The sequence below is a fragment of the Eublepharis macularius genome, chromosome 1, assembly GCF_028583425.1.
Source record: "Eublepharis macularius isolate TG4126 chromosome 1, MPM_Emac_v1.0, whole genome shotgun sequence".
NCBI lineage: Eukaryota > Metazoa > Chordata > Lepidosauria > Squamata > Eublepharidae > Eublepharis > Eublepharis macularius.
The window spans coordinates 218,205,124-218,225,510 of record NC_072790.1 but is presented as its reverse complement, the minus strand read 5'-3'; the positions used below and the strand labels follow the sequence as shown (position 1 = coordinate 218,225,510).

General features: G+C 44.9%; 2 long non-coding RNA genes across 2 annotated transcripts; both read left to right on the top strand.

Annotated features, from left to right (window-relative positions):
- Positions 1–3,876: 3,876 nt before the first annotated feature.
- On the top strand, positions 3,877–8,752 carry LOC129327429 (uncharacterized). Its single transcript, XR_008596824.1, has 3 exons — positions 3,877–3,991; positions 8,040–8,156; positions 8,461–8,752. It is a non-coding gene; the product is annotated as an uncharacterized LOC129327429 (long non-coding RNA).
- Positions 8,753–15,008: 6,256 nt separating this feature from the next.
- Positions 15,009–20,177, top strand: LOC129341122 (uncharacterized). Its single transcript, XR_008598096.1, has 3 exons — positions 15,009–15,116; positions 17,373–17,489; positions 19,882–20,177. It is a non-coding gene; the product is annotated as an uncharacterized LOC129341122 (long non-coding RNA).
- The last annotated feature ends 210 nt before the right edge of the window (positions 20,178–20,387 follow it).

The window sequence follows — 20,387 nt, the reverse complement described above, 5'->3', positions numbered from 1 at the left end:
CATACTTGTATGTAATGATGGGTACATCTAAGTTTCCTCACCAGAGCAAAAAGTGGCTCTTCGAAGCTGTTTCAGGGCACTAAAATGACACAGGGTGGTGGTGGATCAAGCTAGTTCTACTGCATGCTATGGTCATGATCAGAATTGGATCTAAATTCCCATTCCATGTCAGATACAAAGTCTTCATTATGACCAGGTAGGGTTGCCAGGCCCCCTCAATCTCCCAGCAGGGGGTTTGGGGCCTGGGTCTTACCTTTGAGCAGGGGGGGAGTGTGCTCGTGCTCCTGCAAGCGTGATGACGTCATTTCCAGGAAGTGACGTCATCACACAGCCCTGGGAGCGTGCCCACGCTCCACAGGGGCTTGGGTTGGGGGCTGCTGCGGAACGCAGGAACGCTCCTGCCCTCCACAGCAGCCCAAAATGCGCCCACAGATCAGGCCCGTTTTGAGCTGCTGCGGAGCGCAGGAGTACTCCCGTGCTCCACAGTGGTCCCAATCCATGTCAAAACAGGCCTGATCCTGGTGGCTGCTGCACGCAGGAGCATGCAGCACCGCAGGGGAGTGCGCATGGAAGGTGCCCCCCCGCTGGCCAGGTAAGTGGGGGCGGGGGGGTAGGGGGTAGGGGCAGGGGATCCCCCACCCCTGCTGGGGGTCTGGCATCCCTGTGACCAGGAAGAATATGTATTGTGTGAATTGGCCCTTGCATACACTATAATGCTCACTCTCCCCTCACACTCAGTGAAAGAAATTGGCCATGTGAGGGCAAAATCAAACGCCTGGCGGTCAACGATAGAGCTAAAAAGTTTGGGAAGTTTCAAAACTAGCTTACCCTTTGAAAAAGAAATTAGCCATGGTCAACTTGCCAACCATTTCTTGTCTGCTTAGCCTTTACCATGTGACTGTTGTTAACAAACTAGGTACATGCAGAACCAGAACAGGCAGTACAAATATATTGCAACTATGCAGGAAATATTTTATTTTGTTACATCATAATCCTTCCTGGGCCACAATGAACACATGAACATATTGGGCTGTTCTTGAAAATGCCTTGGAGCATCTAAGTCTTGCCTGTGTCTTGTTAAATGTTTGCAGATGGGAACATAATTCTGTGATGACTATTTGTCATCCCATAGGTTCTAGGCTCATTACAAGAGGCTGGTTCCTACCTTTGAAGCCCTTATTTAATTATTTATTAATTTAAATATTTCTATCCTGCCTTTCCGCTTGGCTCAAGATGGCTTGCAAATCAAAATTAAAAACCAACAAAATAGACCCCCCCCTTGGGAAATCTGAACTTCATAGCGTGTTAAAAGCCCCAAGACTAGGAGCGCTACAGACGTCACAAATAAAGCATTCACAAATCAGACAATGCCCTTTTTTTTCTTGAATGGAGCATTCTGTACTATCAGATTGATAATTTGTTGACCATTTTAAAAGTAGCAGTATAGAATATATTTACAAATCCAGTTAGTAGCATTTGTATTGTGTTGCAGGCACGTGTTCAGAATTGTGGTTTTCCTTGGCCACTGAGTTTAGTTGTCCATAAATACTACGATTCCCATCAACTCTGGTAGATAAATGAAATGTTACTGCATTTACTGAAAACATTTTCTGTGGAAGACTGATAGCAGAACTGGAATATCAGCAGTTGCCACTTTTTCGTCAGAACCGGGAGAAGTCATTCTGGCTGAAATCCCTTCCTGCTGCAGGTGCTGCTGCTTGGCCCAGTCCACAGGCTCAAGAGGACTAGCCTCCGACTCCGTGGCATGTGTGGGAGGACAGCAAATCCACCGCGGGCCACCCCATTGCAACTACCAAATGTCCAGGAGCCCTGCTGTCTCCCCATATAGCGGGTCATCCTACACCCATCCTTCCTGCCTCCAACTTAAGCAAGTCACGTGAGACAAAGAGATACCTATAGACTTTACTTGATCAACTTAACCATTTACTAAGGAAATGTCTGTATAAGGACAAAACTAAACCTCAGAATAATGTGTGTCCATCATTTCCTGTTTGGTTTCCTGGGTGTTAAGAAACATGGAGGAGCTGCAGGACAGCCTCTGACAATGGATGTATGGGTGTGTCACACAACCACTCAACAGAACGTGTCACAACAGCCCCTTTCAGCAACCAATGGGGGGGGGGGGTCCTCCATCCTTAACTGAAGTATCCAGTGCTTTTCCTTTCTTTGTATCATTTCATTTTCATTTAAAACATTTGTATGCTGCCTTTCTGCCCAAAGAAATGGCAACCCTCTCCCCAGCTCTGGTCTTTTTTCAGGTTGAATACAATGCTCTCCACTTTGGGGGCTGCGGTGGCCACAAGGTGGATACTTTAACTGCAGAGCTGCACTGCACCCTAGATTTAAAAGCCCCCAGTACAATAGGTACAGAGGTCTTCGTGACCAGGTCTGAAAGAATTTATGAAGCAGGCAGTAGAGAAGCTGTTTTGAATCCCTAACCTGTCCCTAGTTCCTAATGGTTCTTAACATATACCCTCGTTCCACTTTATTGCATGCTGAACATCTCGTCAAACTGATACTTTATTATTTATAGAGCATAGGTACTCTGCAGGTCTGACACCTTACTTCTAAACCTGGATGCTGCTTTACCAAGAAATATGGGCACTGTTGAGTCAAATTAGACCTTTCTGTCTAATCCCATCATTCAATTCGAACACTTCATTTTAAATTAAAGTTTTGGTGATCAGATAAGACATATTATTTAAAAAGAGGCAAGAGAGCTAAGGCTAGGTACCTTTATGGCAAAAATATCTTGAATTTCATGTTTCTTCTAGTGGACTTATACAGGTCAAGGAATTCCCTGATATGTAGTACATCATAAAGCCACTGAGGCAGGGTCCATTAAGATATTCACTCACAGAGCTAAGGTTAAGTCAACTAATTGAAGTGAACTGAACTCGAGAGCCAGTTTGGTGTGGTGGATAAGTGCATGGGACTCTAATCTGGAGAACTGGGTTTGATTCCCCACTCCTCCACTTGAAGCCAGCTGGGTGACTTTAAGTCAATCACAGCTTCTTGGAGCTCTCTCAGCCCCACCCACCTCACAGGGTGATTCTTCTAGGGATAATAACATGCTTTGTAAACTGCTCTGAGTGGGCATTAAGTTGTCCTGAAGGGCAGTATATAAACTGAATGTTGTTATTATTAACATTTGAGGAACATCTCTCCAAAGGAAATGCCGAGTTTCCAGCAGCATTTCAGAGAAAGGCTTTTGGAGCTGGATAGCAACTTAAAATCAGACTAGTATTGTTTGTTGTAGTTCTCCATAATCTGGAAGGATGTTTTGGAATGGCTTTCTGTGAGCAATTTCCACATGCTATGGAAACTAGAGGCAGGTTTCAACCTCACGTACATTGCTGCTGACCCAAACATGCAAACAGCTTTTTGCAGCTATCACCTCACCAGCTAACATCTTGATGCTGTCTTCACAGTACCGTTTCTCAAGGACTTAAGAGGGCCTTGGGATTCCTCAGTTATCACAAGCCTTAAGTAGTTTAGCAAAACGAGGGAGATTGCCAGTTACTGCTGTTGTGAATATTCTCTATACTTTTCTTGATTTTATTCGAATGTTACATAATTACACTTCACCCTCTAATTTCTGCATTTCATGGTTATTTGAGCATGCTGATTACTTAAAAAAAAAGTTAATGTATGCCAGGATTAAAATTTATTAGATTTCAAGATATTAAAAAAAATAAACAGCACTAAAGTTCTGTGAACATTTTTAAAGGATGGTTCCTTGAAATGTCTGCCTACAATTTGCACAAGGGCTATTCTGAAGCACAGACCCATAATATTTCAACAGTTCGTTATTTCCATGCCTCTATAAATAGAGAGGCTTCCTAGTTTTATCGAGAGTCATTCTTGTTCTGTCTTGAAGCTGCTTGAGAGATCTTTGTGAAACCTTCAGCCATGAGATTTGTTTGCCTTCTCTTTGCTTTGGGGGTCCTTCTTTCCCACACTGGGGCAGGTAAGAGAGTTGCTCAGAGGAGTCAGTTGTTAACTGAAAGATCCATTTTTAAAAAATAATAATGAAGGATGTTAATGATTCAGATTTTTTTGCTTGCACGTCAGGCTCATTTTGTATCTGCATGTAAAATTTGGATTGTCATTCAAAGTATGCTGATTCCTAAACAGACTCAAGGGTTTTCAATGGTTTTTACTGATGAGTTTGTGTCTAGGATTTAAGCAACGTGTGTAGGAATTAAAGCAAAAATGATAACACTGCCTGTGTGATAAATGTTGGTTTGAAGCAGCTGACTGGTGGCTCTTCCTGTGGTGAGGGTAGATGTTCGGTGCTTTCCAAAATGACTATTAGTTTGCACCAAACTATCTGGGTTCTCACCTCAAATCAATATTGTGAACCCTCGCCGGGCCATGTACACCCCTTTTGCTCTCTGCACATTCTGTCTCATGGTTTTCCACCTCTTATTTCTCTCTCCTTCCTTTCATATCTCTGGACAGGGATATCCAAATATTTAAGCATGGCAGCTACATTTCTCCCATCAGTCATGGTGGGATCACACTTAGAGTGACAAAAGGCCTGAAAAAAAAATGTCCTGTCTGTTTTACACGTCTTACTGCATGGAAATGGGCAGCTACAGCTTTTCAAGGCCCAGAAGTAAATAACCTCACCTGGTAAATAACATCCCATTAAGCCTCTGTTAAAGGGATAGAACATTTTTTCTACAGGCACTGGCAATCCTGTTCAGACATGCTCCTCTCCCACCTCTATCAGTGACTTCATGGACCATCCACAGCAACCTTGCATGGGACCTTCTGGCCCCTATTCCCCGCTCAGGAACATGGGGACCTTGAGGGAAAAACTCTAATTTCCCAATGGGGAGAAAAGTGGGATCTAACTTTATTGTCCTCTATGTAGTTCAGCTAATACAACTTCTCCTCCTGTGCTCTGCCACAACAGCCCAAGTAGGGCCTTCTGAGGATGCTGCCTTGCAAATGGGCATGATGAACAACTGCCTGTCCGTGTGCCTTCTCTGTTGTGGCCCCCACCTTTTGGAATGGCCTGCCTGAGCTGCTCGGGAAGGCTCCTATGCTTCTCTGCAAACTATGTAAAACAGAATTGTTCAGAAGGGCATTTTTATAAAGGTAATAGGGCTCTGTTGTAATGGAAGGCACTTTAATAAAGGGAAGGGGACTGTATACTATACCACTGAATATATTATTTATTATCCTGCTCTCACTGTATAGTTTTCTACTTGTTTGGTACTGCTTTCTGCTTTAACATATTATGTCTCATGCTCTATGTTTTGTTTCAGTTTTCTGTAACCCTAGTCCTATTATATTCCTTATTAGATGTCTTATCCTGTTGATTGCATTAATTTACTTGGCATAATCCTCCTTGGGTTATAAATGTAGTAAACAAACAAACAAATAAATGAAGTAATATCATGATTATGCAGATGACACCCAGTTGTATCTGCTGATGGATGGCCAGTCTGGCTCTGCCCCAAATGCCCTGGCTGGAACCCTGAAGGCTGTAATTGGATGGTTGAAACAGAGTTGGCTGAAATTGAATCCTATGAAGATGGAGGTCCTGTACTTGGGTCATGGGTTGTCAGGGTCAGGAATCCAGCTCCCAGCCCTTGATGGGATCCCACTGGCTCCTGTTTCGACAGTTAGGAGTCTTGCATGCTGCCTTATCAATGGAGGCCCAGATCACTGTGGTTGACAGATCTTTTTTCCATCTGTGACTGGTTAGGCAGCTTGTTCCTTACCTTTCAATCCAGGACCTAATGACAGTGATCCAAGCAACGATCACCTCCAGATGAGATTACTGCAACTCGCTCTATGCAGGGCTTCCCTTGGGTCTCGTCCAGACATTGCAATGGGTCCAGAATGTGGCTGTGCACATCCTTATGAGGACACCATACAGGGTGCATATGGCACTTGTGCTGCACCAGCTGCACTGGCTCCCTGTAGAGTTCTGGATCAGGTTCAAGGTGTTGGTTTTAACCTATAAAGCCCTTAACGGATTGGGGCCACCATATCTGTGGGATTGCCTCTCACCATTTGTTCCCCAGAGGATATTTATTTTGAGTAATAAACAGCTATTGGTGGTCCTTGGCCCCAAGGATGCTCGCCTTTCCTCAACCAGGGCCAGGGCCTTTTTGGTCCTGGCACCCACCTGGTGGAACTCTCTGTTGGTGGAAACCAGGGCCCACTATCTTTCCATCAGGCCTGTAAGACAGACATGTTCTGCCAGTCATATGGCTGAGGCTGGGGCTGGGTAGGCTCCTTTTCAGCTGGTCTCCTGTTCAGTGGAGTATGCAGCCCCCTCCTCCCAGTTGTCTGCCAACCTACCAAACAGGCCTGCCATCACCCATACAATGGGATGTATTAAATCAGGTTTCAGCATATGCGTTGCTGTTGAAAGTTGCTGCCTCTTGTACTGATTTTTATGATTCTAGTGTAATGTATGTTTTTAATGTAATTAATTTATTTAATGGATTTTAATGTGTTTTTGACTGTTGTTACCCACTCTGAGCCTGCATGCGGGGAAAGCAGGTTATAAATTTAATGAAATAAAATAAATAAAATAAAATAAATACTAGAACCTCCATTGGTAATTTGGAAGAATGAGCCCTGTCTTTATTTAGATACCATAGTCTTAACAGATTTTTGATCAGCATTGTAAAATAGCAGGTTTTTATTTATTTATTTTTAATAAAGAGATGATATTTCAGATAAAATAGAAAGCCCATTCAGGAAAAAAGGAGAAAAATGACAGAGAGAAATAAAAAGACCTTTAAAAAAAAACAGCATATGTAACAGAGACAAACATGCATTTCCCTGCCATGTCATGATATATCTGATAGCAAAGGGCTGGCACTGGCAAAGATAGCCAAATCTGCTCAGTAAATTCAGTCTCAGTGATGATGTAGGGAAACCCCATGGTCTGCAAAATATTTTGAGGTTAAGATAAAAAACGAATTTGTGGATGAAACCTCCCCCAAGCTTATATGACCTGATACCCAGTGGCGTAGCAAGGTGGGGGCAAGAGGGGCGGTCACCCCAGGCACAAAATTGGAGGGGGGTGTCAAGAGACTGTGCCATGCACTTGGGGAGGCTGTCTGCGCTGCTTGCGTGCTGATGGGGCAGCCAGATCGCTGGGTGTCGAGCTGGCCTTCCTGCAGTGGGCTGCACAGGATGCAGCTGCCCCCCTCCGCAGCAGCCACCTGCATCACTGCAGCAATCTCAGCACGCTGCAGGAAGGCCAGCTCGGCGCCCAGTGAGCCAGCCGCCCCACCAGCGCAGTGCTGACAGCCTTCCCAAGGGCATGGTGCAGTCTCCGCTCTGCCGCAGCCACCTGTGCCACCACACCCTTTGGGAGACTGCTTTTGCCGCTTGCAGCTGATGGGACAGCCGGCTCTCAGTGCCCAGAAAGCACCTAGCAAGCCAGCAGCCCCGGCAGCCGCAAGCAGTGAAAGCAGCCTCCCAAAGGGTGTGGGCAGCTGCAGCAGACGGGGGCGGCCACTGGAAGTGATGTCGTCGTGCAGGCCTGGGAGCACGTGCTTTTTGCATGCGTACAAGGGCTTCCCTTGCCCCGGGCTCTCTAGAGGCAGGCTACACCGCTGCCGATACCTCTGCATGCAGGTCATCATGGACAAAGAGAGTCATGGTCTGCCACCTGCTCTGGGCATTACTGCTTGATTGCCATTATGGTCATTGGTGTGGAGGGAAGTAGGCAGCAAAAAGCAAACAGTAGCTAAAAAGGGAAGGTGGTGGTGGTGTCACTTATCAGCTGGCTATGGGGGAGTTGGCATTGTAGGATAAAATGGGGCCATTGAGGGAGATAGGGCTTTCTCTCTTCTGTGCCTCCTCACATAGCTATAGGTAAAGATCTAAGCCGTCCTCCAGGGTTAGAGGGCAATGATGCTGGACTGTCCCGGTAACTGCGCTTTGACCCCCTCCCCCAAGGGTGGCTGCAAAGCTCATCTTTTTCAGAACAAACTCCGTCCCAAATACCAGAAGTACGATCTGTTTCTTTTGTGCAGAAAAACAGAAATCCTGTGAATCACTTGGAGGCTACTGCCGGGTTCCAGCAAATGAAAGATGTCCCTTTGGTCCTCCACTTCGTGGCTACTGTGAAAACAATGGGAGATGCTGCTGGCGTAAGTGATGCTGATGAAGAGGGAGGGGCTGTGGCTCAGTGGCAGAGCATTTGCTTTGTCCGCAGGAAGTTTCAGATTCAATCTCTGGTAATTCCGGTTGAAACAGACTGGCGTCTGAAAAAGCAAGTGCTGACTCTGGAAAGCTCACGCTCTGAAAATCTTGTTGGTCTCTAGGGTGCCACTGGACTCCTATCCTGCCACCTTGGAAATCTAATTGATCTTCAAGGTGGTACAGATGAGGTCCAGTTTATTAATTTAAGTTTTTCCCCCAAATGAAGATGAATTATGTTTTTCTTTTGTGTAGTGATACCTACAACTTGCAAAGCATTGGGCGGTGAATGCCTGGTCGCAGTAAATGGAGGCTGCCCCTATGGTGAAGACCTTCCAGTCAGATGTGGATTTAAAGAGAGATGCTGCAGCGTTAAGAGAGACTGAAGAGTAGCCCAGAGCTACATGTGCAATGTGCACGTCCCCTCCTTAATCCTGATTTCCTGATAACAAAGACAGATCCTTGAGGAAGAGAAGCATGGCAGCAGTTATGTTAGGGAAGGGTGATAAATTGGTATAACTACCTGATCAGCTTTGTTTAATGTGGATTAAAGTATAGACTCAAAATCTTATTGTTTGGTGCAAAGTATGATTCAAAGTTTTATGATATTCTACTTAGATAAAATTCTATTTCATATGACCCTGAGAACTCATTGTGGGTGGGTAGGGGATCATGTTTTGAGATCAACTGGGGATATCAGAGGCATAGAGAAGTGAGAAACTCTGATCCAGAAGAAAACTTAGGTGGTGTTAAAAATAACTAATAGGGATGTAATACAGCAACATAAAACAGACATGTTACACCACTAGTCAACAAAACTATAATAGTAAAAGCCAGTCTTCATTGTTACTCAAACATGGGTACGTGAGTGTGGATATATCAGGAAATCACTGAATACTCCAGATGGTTGACATGTAACTCAAGCACTTGAGTGGCAGGTGAAAGGAGGATGCTGGAAGGTTCCAGTGTACAACTTGTGCTTTTCCAGGCTAGCTATGATGCATCACACGCCTTCATTCTCATTCCCATTTTGAATTATGCTGAAAAAGGAGGACATATTTTGTCCATAGGAGAAGAAAGAGAATGGAGATGTTTTGAGAAACTGCTGAAGAGAGATGGCCTTCTTGTAAAACCAGCCAAGGTGGTTCCTTCTGGTACAGAATCAAGATGAAAGACATGTCGTTCCAAATGATACACTCCAATTCTCTGTATATGGAAGGCACGTTAACGTGCAACAATGCAAGGGAAACCATGTGTTGGCTTCTGCGGCAAACCTCTGCTAATTCTATCAGTGGAATGGGACTTCTTCACCTTTTCCTGCCTGCTGCATCCCTGAATATTTCCTAAAATACTGTTCTTGGGGGATAGTGGACCTCTAGGGACAGCATAAGGGGCAAATTGGAGGGCTGCAGTGGGAGGGGGAATTGGTAAAAATCACCCTCTACTTCTGTTGAAGTAGAATCCAAACTCCATGGAATCCAGACTCATGGCAACACCACTTTCCTGTTTTACCACACATAAGCATGCTGACTGAAACGTTCAACAGTGTCACATGCAGTCAGCTAACACCATAACCAGGTGGGTAGCAGAAATTAATTTTTATAACTCCAAGTGCTGCCAGATGGAGTTCCAGCAGCAATGCAGGAAGCCAGAGCTACACAGAGAAGGAAGGGCTGTTGTTCCAGTAAAGACTGTCAGACTATAGAAATACTTGGTGTTGCTAATGTTCAAGCTGTTGTGTAGAAAAGAATTTTGAAAGGTAATGGGAAGGGAGCCACTTGCCTGGAATTAGCCTGGAAAAATTGCCTGGGAAAATGGAATTAGCAACGGTAAGCTTACAGGAAGCAATCCAGTGAGGGGGAAAGAGTGGGATGGAAAACGAGATGGGAAGGGTTTGTATCCCACTGCAGGCAAAGCTGACTTTCTCAGGGTTTAGCAGGTAGCAGTAATTTTAGATGTGTAATATTTCTGGGTCCAGAATGAGGAATGGATTAAAACAACTTTGAATATGAAGAACAACTAAAACATCTTGCACTGCAGTCTCTATCCCTTGTTCTTTAACACTGAGAAATATGAGAGAATGTTTCTAATTATGTATTTCATCACTACAGATTGGGAAAGGGGATGCAACACTTTCTGGTTGGTTTAATATCCCCCCAAATTGGGAGAGGGGATATTATTTCTATATCGATATTTGCAGATCAGAGATAATTTCTTTAGGTATTACATCCTGCCTTTCTCCCCAGTGGAGCTTACAACACCAATCTTTTCTTCCCTATTTTCTTATAATAACAACCCTGTAAGGTAGGCTAGGCCGAGAGAGAGTGATTGGTCCAAGGTCACCAGAATGGGGATTTGAGCTTGGATATCAATATTCTACACATTACAGCCAGGGGCGGCACCAGGGTTTCTGGCGCCCGAGGCTGCTCTGTGCATGCGTGTGCGCCTCTGGACTGTGTGATGACATCACTGCATATGACATCATCATGCAGCAAGCTGGCCCCATTGGCTGGTAGGCGGCTGGGATGGTGCGTGGAGGCTGCCCGCGCTCCCAGTTGGGCGTGGCAGGTGGCTGGGGAGGTTCTGCATGCCGCCCCGAATACCTGCCACACCTGGCCAATGGCTGCTGCGCCCGGCCAGGGGCGTGTGTTGGTGGCAGCAGCGCAGGACAGGAGGGCTGGCAGGCTGCAGCAGCTGCAGGCCAGGCACGCCAGCTCCACGGCGCACCCCCTGCCTCCGGCGCCCCCTCCGGCACCCCAGCGCTCAAGGCGGGGGCCGGACCTGCCTCAATGGGTGCGCCTGCCCTGATTACACCACTCTAGCTATGTTACTGTTCAAGTAGACGGCAGCTCTGGCTGTAACCCAGCTATTTGTAATGTTTCTCTTCACTTCCCTCCTCTTGCCAGAACATTGATAGTCTTTTGAAAGATGAGCTGAACTTTTGTTTATTTTATTTATATGGTTTCTTAGCTACCTCTTCATAGAACTCCTCTGAGCTGCTGTAGCACAGTGGATAAGTGGTTTGGCTGCAAATCAGTGCTCTACTGGCTCGAATCCCACTACTGCCATGAGCTCAGTAGGTGGCCTTGGGTAAGCCACTCCTCTCAGCCCCAGCTCCCCAGCTATATTGTGGGGATAATAATAACACTAACTTGTTCACCACTCTGGGTGAGTCACTAATCTGTCTAGAAGAGCGGTATATAAGCACAGTTGTTATCATCATCATCATCATCGTCATCATTATTTAAGAGAAGAGCAATCTATGTGCAATTTAAAAAATCAAGAACAGTAATGTAAGATACTGTCTCTTAGGAAAATATCACAGTCTTCTTAGGTAAATGAAGTATAGCTTTTTTCAGACCAAACACTATGAAACTAAGAAAGGAGGTCACCTTTATAGCTGCTTGCCTAGTGAGTCATAAGGACTCCCTGGGGCTGGTGGATCCAACCAGCTTTTCCACTCACTCTTGCCCAGTGTCCCTCCTTACTACAGTTTCTGTCTCTGATCAGTTTTGTCTGCTCAGGTCTTATAATCATCAGCACAGCCTTTCTGAGTGGTCAGTTAGTTAGTCTGCAGGCCCGCGCAGCAGCGGAGGAGGTGGAAAAGGGCCCTTCTGCCCCTCAAATGGTAGCCGTGGCTGCCATTTGAGGGGTGAGAGGGCCCTTTTTGGCCTCCTCCACTGCCCTGTCAGGTTTGGGATGTTTATAAGGCCCTGCGTTGCAAGCGGCAGGTCCCTTTAAACTATCAGTTGGCAGGCAGCAGGCGGGGGGATTCCCCCGTCTGCCAGCTGATAGTTTAAAGTGTCCTGCCCCTTGCAAGTGACAGGAAAGGGCCCTTTAAATGCTGGAAAGGGGCATTTAAACCCCATGAACCATAAACTGGTTCATAACTGGGCCAGTTCCGTGCCAATTCATGGTTCATGGTTCGTGGAAACCCCACAAACCACATGGTTCGGTTTTTTTCTGGTACATGCCCATGTCTGTTGGGAACTACTCCATATTCAGGTACTCTGGAACTAGAATAAAACTTAAAAATATTCCAAGCATGGAATCAATCTACAACCCTCCTCTATAGAAGAAGAAACTGACTGTTAAGGGACTAATAATTTCATATTTTGTTTTTTAATGTAGGGTTGCCAACTCTGGGTTAGGAAATTTTTATATTTGGGGGTGGAGCCTGGGAAAAGCAGGGCTTTGGGAGAGAAGGGACCTCAGCAGAGTATAATGCCGTAGAATCCACCCTCCGAAGCAACCATTTTCTCCAGAGGAACAGATCTCTGTAGTTTAGAGATCAGTTGTAATTCCAGGATTGCTTCAGACACTTCTTAGAGTTTGGCAACCCAATTTGACTGTCAGTTAAGAATGTAGTGGAGCTTGCAAGAAAGCAACTGATGGTATAGATATGTCACAACTACCCAAATAAGTGTGTCACAACAATCTCTTACACCAGCAGCAGCGTCGGTGAAACCATTCTTAACTGAAGCATTGTTCTCTCCCTAATTACTGTCTTTTTTCAGTCCAGTACAATTCCCTCCACTCCTTTTGGAAGGATGGAGAATTCACTGTGACGGCCCAGTGCTGGCATTGCACCAATCATTTCCAAACCTGCCCCCTAGGAATGGATGTTTAGAATCCTCAAGTACAATCGACCCAGCAGTTCTCATTAACAACTTTGGAAGAAATCTTCAAGTCAGTTAGGCAGCAGGAAGTTCATTAGATCTATTGAATCCCTAATTCCCAGTACATGAAAAGGATATTCCATAATCACCATTTACAGATCACAGGTACTCTTTCTTAACCCTGGACTCCCAAACAAGACTGATACTTTTTCAAGAAACTGGTCCCTGTTGAACCTGCCTAATCTACCCATCTAGTGTGGCCAAACTAGATGTGAGTTTTCTCCTGAGGTGGGTCTGGTTTTCCCCACCCCAGTTCTAATACTCAACAGTCAGACATCAACTACTGGGAGCTAATTTACTGGGGCCTGATTTGGACTGGGACCACAGCATGGAGGAACGGGGGCTTCAGCATTCCCTTCTCAACTAGAAACAACTCCTGGGAGTATTATTTGCCCCACTGAGGAGCTGCCCATCCAATGATGGGTTGCACATACAGCCCCCAGTGAGGCGAATAACACATTTGGCTTCTTTCAGGCCTGGAAAGCAGAGCAAGAAGAGAAGACACAGACCTAATCTGAATTTGGCCTCTGTGGTACTTGTGACTTTGGCTCCACCAGCACCTTCAATCTGATTGAAGGGATTCAGAGTTAGGGAAACTCAGACCCAAGAGTCCCATCTAGTTTGGTACCCATTCAACAGCTTCATTGTAAATCAAATCCCTGACAAAGCTTTAGATGAGATGTACACAGGGCTTTTTTTCAGCTGGAACACGGTGGAATGGAGTTCCAGAACCTCTTGAAAATGGTCATATGGCTGGTGGCCCTGCCCCCTGATCTCCAGACAGAGGAGAGTTTAGATCGCCCTCCGCGCCATTCCATCGGTGAGGAGGGCAATCTAAACTCCCTTCTGTCTGGAGATCAGGGGGCGGGGCCACCAGCCATGTGACCATTTTCGCGGAGGGTGTTTTAAACTTTTAAAAACTCTCCCCTTGTTCCAGCTGACCCAAAGTGATGTCATTGGTCCTGGGAGTGTGTGTGCACTTTGCGCGCACACATGTGGTACCAGGAACACCACCTCCCGCCAAGAGTTGCCCCCTATGCTGGCAACCCACTGAGTTCCACCACCTCTTTTCCTAGGAAAAAAGCCCTAGACATATGAATTAAAAAACTCCAGAAGATTTTGATCTTCTGAAAGCTAACTGCCTTTATTGAAATGATAAGAAATGATAAATTGAAATGATATAAAAGATAATGAAAGATGGAATTCTATGAAGCCACATGACATCTTTAGATAATTTTATATTTCCTCTAGAGGACTTTTCTTGGGAAAGGTGTCCTTTGTCTTGTGCTGCACATCATGAATTCATTGAGGCTAGGTTTATTATATACCAGAAATGCTTCTCTCTGAAATAAATACAGCAAAAACTTTGCTATCTAGCAGTTGAATATCTGGAACACTCAGCTAAACTGCATTGCCCATTGAGCATTCCCCCTGCCACCATATCCCTGCATTTCTGGGCATCCATGTGCCCTACTCCCACCCATCTAGCCAGTTAGTGTTGGGCTTTGACAATCACAGCTGCCAGCTGACATAGAATCATAGAGAATCATAGAATCATAGGGTTGGAAGGGACCTCTAGGGTCATCTAGTCCAACCCCCTGCACAATACAGGAAATTCACAAATGCTCCCCCCACGACTGTCCCAGTGACCCCCTGCTCCATGCCAGAAGATGGCTAAACACCTCCAGGATCCCTAGCCAAATCAGCCTGTGGTCTTGCCAGGTGTGGGGTCTGTCACCATGGCATTTCCAAAGGGATGGCATTTGGTCACTGTGGATTCTGCCAGTTAGCAGGTGAGGCAGAACAATGAGTATGAGTATCTGATAAATTCGATTAACCAGTAACCCCCTTTCTCCATGAATACTGGAAGACAAAGCTTTTACAGCATTCGGCTACCGACAGTTTGGCAGATGTTAACAAAGCTCAAATCCTTCCAGATATTCAGTGAGATTCTGCATAGTAACTGGCTTTATGCTGAGCGTTTAAATATTTTCATAGAATGCTCACATGAAAAGTGTGCTTACAGTTTGCATAAGTACTACTGTGAAGCCTGAACTCACATTTCAACATTCTGTTCTTTCCATGCCTCTATAAATAGAAGCAACTACCTTGTTTTAGCCACAGTCTGTCTTGCGCTGCTTCCCTCTGGCACTCCTGCAGTCTTTGTGAAACCTTCAGTCATGAAATTTCTTTTTCTTATCTTTTCTTTGGGGATCTTCCCACTCGCTGCAGGTAAGAGGATAGCTGAGATTCGGGAATTGTCAAGAGAATGAGACATTTGGCTTTTTTCAAAAACCAGAGATTGTAATGAATGAGATGTTTTTCTTTTGCTTCTTCATTAAGGCTGATTGTACATCCTTCTTAACATTGTAATCCAAAGTATGCCGATCCCCAAACTGATTCCATGGAATTCACGGCTGCTTGCTTCAAAGTGTATGTGTGTAGAACTGAGCTCTCAGTCATGTTTTGGCATGCATCAGAGCAAAAGCAATGGAACATCTGTACGGCACATGTTACATTGAGGTTGCTGGTTGGTGGCTGCTCTCATTGACCAAGGAGTTTTAATGCAACATTAGGTTGGTCATTTCAAATTAATATTGTGATTACCCACTTGGATGAACATACTTCTCATTCTCTCTCCCCCTTTCCTTTTCCATCTCAGTATCCTAAACTCTGCCTGTCTCTTCCTCCTTTTGCCTCTCTAGACAAGGATGTCCACATTTCTAAGCATAGAAGTTTGAATTTTCCCCTGTCATTCATCTTGGGATCAGACCCCCCCTTCTTAGTGAAGACTTGTAGAAGGAGGAGTTTGCTGATGTGGAGGAATTTCTATTAATGCTATTATTGTTTTTTTAAAGGCATATATACCTGAGGGAGGAGTGCTCCATAGTGGTAGATACCAAGTTCCAGGCTGTGGATAGGGCTGGAGAAAGCAGGACAGAAAAGAGAGACTGAAAATGCCAGAGACACATTCCTGTTCGGCTAATAAATCCAATGACCAATATGTGGGGAGAAGGGATCAGATTCTGTTTCCAATTCCGATCAAGTCAACCAGCCATCTACCAGTAGATTCTGCCCTTGGCTTAAGGAGACTTTCCCCATTTTTGGTGCCCTGCTCTCTAAAGATTTGGGATTTCATAAAAAAGAAGGAAGGAGGAGGCTGAAGTTCTCAAAGCTTCACGCCGAACAATGTTGCTGAGGAAAAATCTGATCCATCTAGACTGCCATACCACTCCTTCCTCTGATCCAGTTCAGGATTTGCAGCTCACCTTCCACTGAAGAAGATTTTTTTTTTACAACATCACATGCACACAGTCAGGCTTCTAAGGCAACATGCTGATGCAGTGGCAATGCTGAATGGTGCTATATGTGTTCCTCAGTGGGGAGGCAAAATTGTAACCTGCAATATTGCAGCTATGGGGAGCTATGGACTTGTACTTCCATAGTTTGACCTTAATGGCACAACTGCAAGTAATCACAAAAGTCTTCATTGCTTCTGATCTACAGAGTTAGAACTGTGAAGGTCAGAATAGCTCACCAAATCATTTGTACAGATGCTTCTGCTTGCTTTGCCCTACTCCCTGTGAGTCTCTCTAAATGAAACAAATTACACGAGGATGCTCAAGTGAAGGGAGGCACAATGTTAGCTGGGAAGCTGAGTTCTAAAAGACAGACAGATGGGAAGGCTTTGTCAATTTCCCTCTCTACAGAGCCAGCAAAGATTGCTGCTCAGGGGGTTTGTTTATTTCCTCTTCACTTCTGGAGGGCTCTGTCAGTTTCACCACCCCTTCTTGGAGGTGAAGAGGAAATAAACAACACCCCCTAAGGAGATCTTTGTTGCTCTGTAGAGAGGGAAATTGACAAAGCCTTCTGATGTGTCTTTTAGAACATGGCTTCCCAGCTAACATTGCGCCTCCCTTCACTTGTGTGACGTCAGGAAAGTTCAGCCAGTCATCACCAGAGTTTCTGTCAGTAATACCAATGAATTGTGACTGCATTACAATATAGATTAAAGTGTTCCTGAAATATTAAGAATGTGTATGGAAGAAGACAAGAATTATTCATAAACTCCAGTGAGATCTGTGATAATGTTGTTAGGACTGTCACCCAACTCTGGATTTTCCTTTTCCTGCCCATCTCTCTACTTTTGTGGTGATATTACTGTTGTTGTAGGTGAAATATCTTGCCATTTCAGGAAGGAGTTATCTGTTCCTTTTGTACAGAACAACCTGACTTATGTGAAAAGCTTGGCAGCAGGTGCATGTTCATGTCTAGGCAGGGTGCCTTTCCTGACATTCTTCCAGCCAACTGTGGAACTAACTTAAGATGCTGCAGTCGTAAGAGAAGCTGATGAATAGCTCATATCAAGACATGGGACTGTTGGCTTGTGCTGTGTGTCACACTCGGGGCCAAACGACACATATACATTTGTTCCCAGAACAAATTCATTTTCAAATAATGGCAGAATGATGTGTTTCTTTTGTGCAGAGACATCTTCATACTGCGAGGACCTGGGTGGCTTCTGTCAAACTCCAAAAGATAAGGAATGTTCCTTTGGTCAACCTCTTCCAGCCAACTGTGGAATCAATGGAAAGTGCTGTCCAAGTAAGTGATGCCAATCAATATTATTGTGAATGCTTGATTGTGTGTTTCATATTCGTGTCACAAAAGTAGTCTATATATTTTGTAAACCCTGTGGGTTATATCCTCAGGGCCAAATCATGCTACGAAATTGACTTGACAAGTCAATTTCTGCCAAAAGGACTTTGGTTCAGATGTATGCCTGTAATTCCATTCTGAAGAACTCATTGCCCAGGCATGTGTGGGCTGTATTTGGATTGGGACTATACTGTGCAAGAAGAAGGACTTCATGCCATTTCTCTGACCATGAACAGCCCTGGGGAACCACTATTTACACCACTGGGGAAACTCAGGTGTAGCCATCAGTGCCTGTAAATTTACCTAATAGGCAAATAGTAGCTCCTTGGGGCCATTTCAAGTCAGGAAAACGGGAGGGAGGGTGGGTGGGTGGAGGCTGGCCTCTTCTCCTCATGAAGTATAGTCCTGATCTGAATTTGGCCCACATGTACCTGGGTTTTAGATTCCCAGTAAGGAACTCCCAGAACACGTCTGTACATAGTCCATGCAGGAGCACACAGACATTTTGGGTTGGATCCAGCCTGCCTTTTCACTGCAACTCACCCAGTTTTCTTCCTTATTACAGGGGTATAATATCTTGCTTTAAAATGCTAAGACAGTTAGAGGCCAAACAGCAGCCATGTAGGATTTAATTCTGATGAAAGGGCTAATCTGGCATGTATCACTGAGACCTGGCTGGAGAGGAGGACTTGAGCTTTCCCAACTACGCTGTCTGGGGTACTTAGTGATACATCACCATAGGCCTGAGGGTGGGGAGGTGGTATTACTGTAGTCTGTTGGGATTCTATCCTTGGGTTTGATACCCTGTCAAGGACTCTGCCAGTTTTGAGAATATGTATCTCGTGTAGGGAGTGTGAGACAGAACTGGGATTCCACAGACAACATTTTGACCTTTCTTTTATGGAGTTCATCTGGGCACCTTCTAGAATTCTCTGAATAAGTGTTCTTCAACACTCTTTGGAGGGGTTACCTTAAGTGGTCTCCTTGCGTAAATATGATTTATGGGGGAATTAGCTAGCAAGGAAGATGGCTATACGAGAGGCGGTAACTGGAATCTATTACCTTTGTATACCAGGTCCCTTCCTATAAGAAAACAAGCGAGTCTGGTGCTTAATAAAAATAATAACTTTTATTGAACACAAGAACTTCATGCACATACACACAGATTACTGGGGAAAATAACCACACACACACAGAGTCCTAGGAAATATAGTCAGAAGTTTGGGAATAGAGTGAGAGGGAGTAATTATATCTACCTATCCTGGAGAAGGGAAGTCCAGTCCACGGTAGAGAGAGAGAGAGCTTCAAACATCCAGCGTCTTTGGCAAGGCAAGAGGCTTAGAGCAAACCTCAAGGGAATAGCGCTTGTGGATCCAGAAACGTGTTCAAACGTGTTCAATGAGAGAAAAGCTTAGGGAAGTGACCCTAAGGGAGCAGTCTGGAAGCTAGCGCGATTTGAATGAGGCTAGGGCTCAACCTTTATAGGTAAAATGTGCCCTGAGGTGGGATAGCCCACCTAGCTGTTAGGACAAAGACTCCAATGGTTAGTTCCTGGACTGGGCAAAAGGTTTGAGTACTATGATTGATGGCTGCCAGGGTGTGTGAATGCAGATGCAAAACTAGTTCTGGCGCGGCACAAAAAGCATAGTTTTCCTGATGAAGTACACCGGAGCTAAGTTAATGAATTGCAATGTTCCGGGAACGACAGTATGTGCTTATGAATGTCAAATGATTAGATCTTCAATCTTCAGTCAAGGACAGGAGATCTCATCATGGAGATCTCATCATGGAAGGAGGGAAAGGAATGTGCTAAGTGGGCGGTGATGCTTCGAGTCCTTTATTGCTCTGGTCATGGGCAAGGCCAGGAAGATAGCATGTCCAATTGCCGCTCAATCACTCTGCATTCCAATGCGGCATGCCATGTATGCCTGGTTCTCCCGGACGGGATGTAGCAATGGCAGGGGCTCTCTGGTGGCCATACAGCAGCCATTTTAAACTCCAGAGGCTTGTACACTTTTAATATCACACACAGCTATATGAAAACAGCTGTACAACTGGCGGAGGCCGGGCTGACTGCTTACAGAGGGGCAAGACATTTTGATGTTTGAAGAGGAAAGCAAGAGTTGGAATTAATTATTTAAATGACCACTGAGGAAAACATGGGAGAAAAAGAACAATTAAACAATCTCTAAGGAGATGTGTGGCAATATTGATCAGGCTCACATCACAATTTGCCCCTTCTAGGCCATTTAAGTAAGTTTCTGTATAATTTGCTTCAGGAAGAAAATGCCCTTCCAAAAAACCCCAAATAACAGATTTGTTTGTTTCTTTTGTTCAGGACCTAGGACCTGCGCACAGTTTGGGGGCCAATGTGTGACTCCATTATTTGGACCCTGCCCATCCGGTGTAGGGTATCCAGCCAACTGTGGAATTAATGGGAAATGTTGCAAACGAAAATGATGCCAACAAGCAGCTTTTAGAGTCCTTAGTTCTGAGTTCCTGATGCAAGAGGTGAATCTTCATTGGATCAAACAAAGTAGGGCTGAACTTGCGTGAAAATGAATAGTAATAAATTACTGGAATCAATCCATCAACTCACTCAGTGCAGATTAAAATTCCAGATTTTAAATCCTATTGATTTAGTCTCCTGATGACCTTGTTGTGTGCTCTAGATACATGATCATTTTGCTCATGGTTTGTTGGCCGATTGCAATCAATATAAAGCACAAAGGAGAGAGAAGCATTGTGCAATTGCTTAGGTGATATACTGATGTTTTCCTGCCCCCATCCTACAATTCCAAGACAGTATTGCAAGAATGCACCTACACTAAAACATTATGAGCA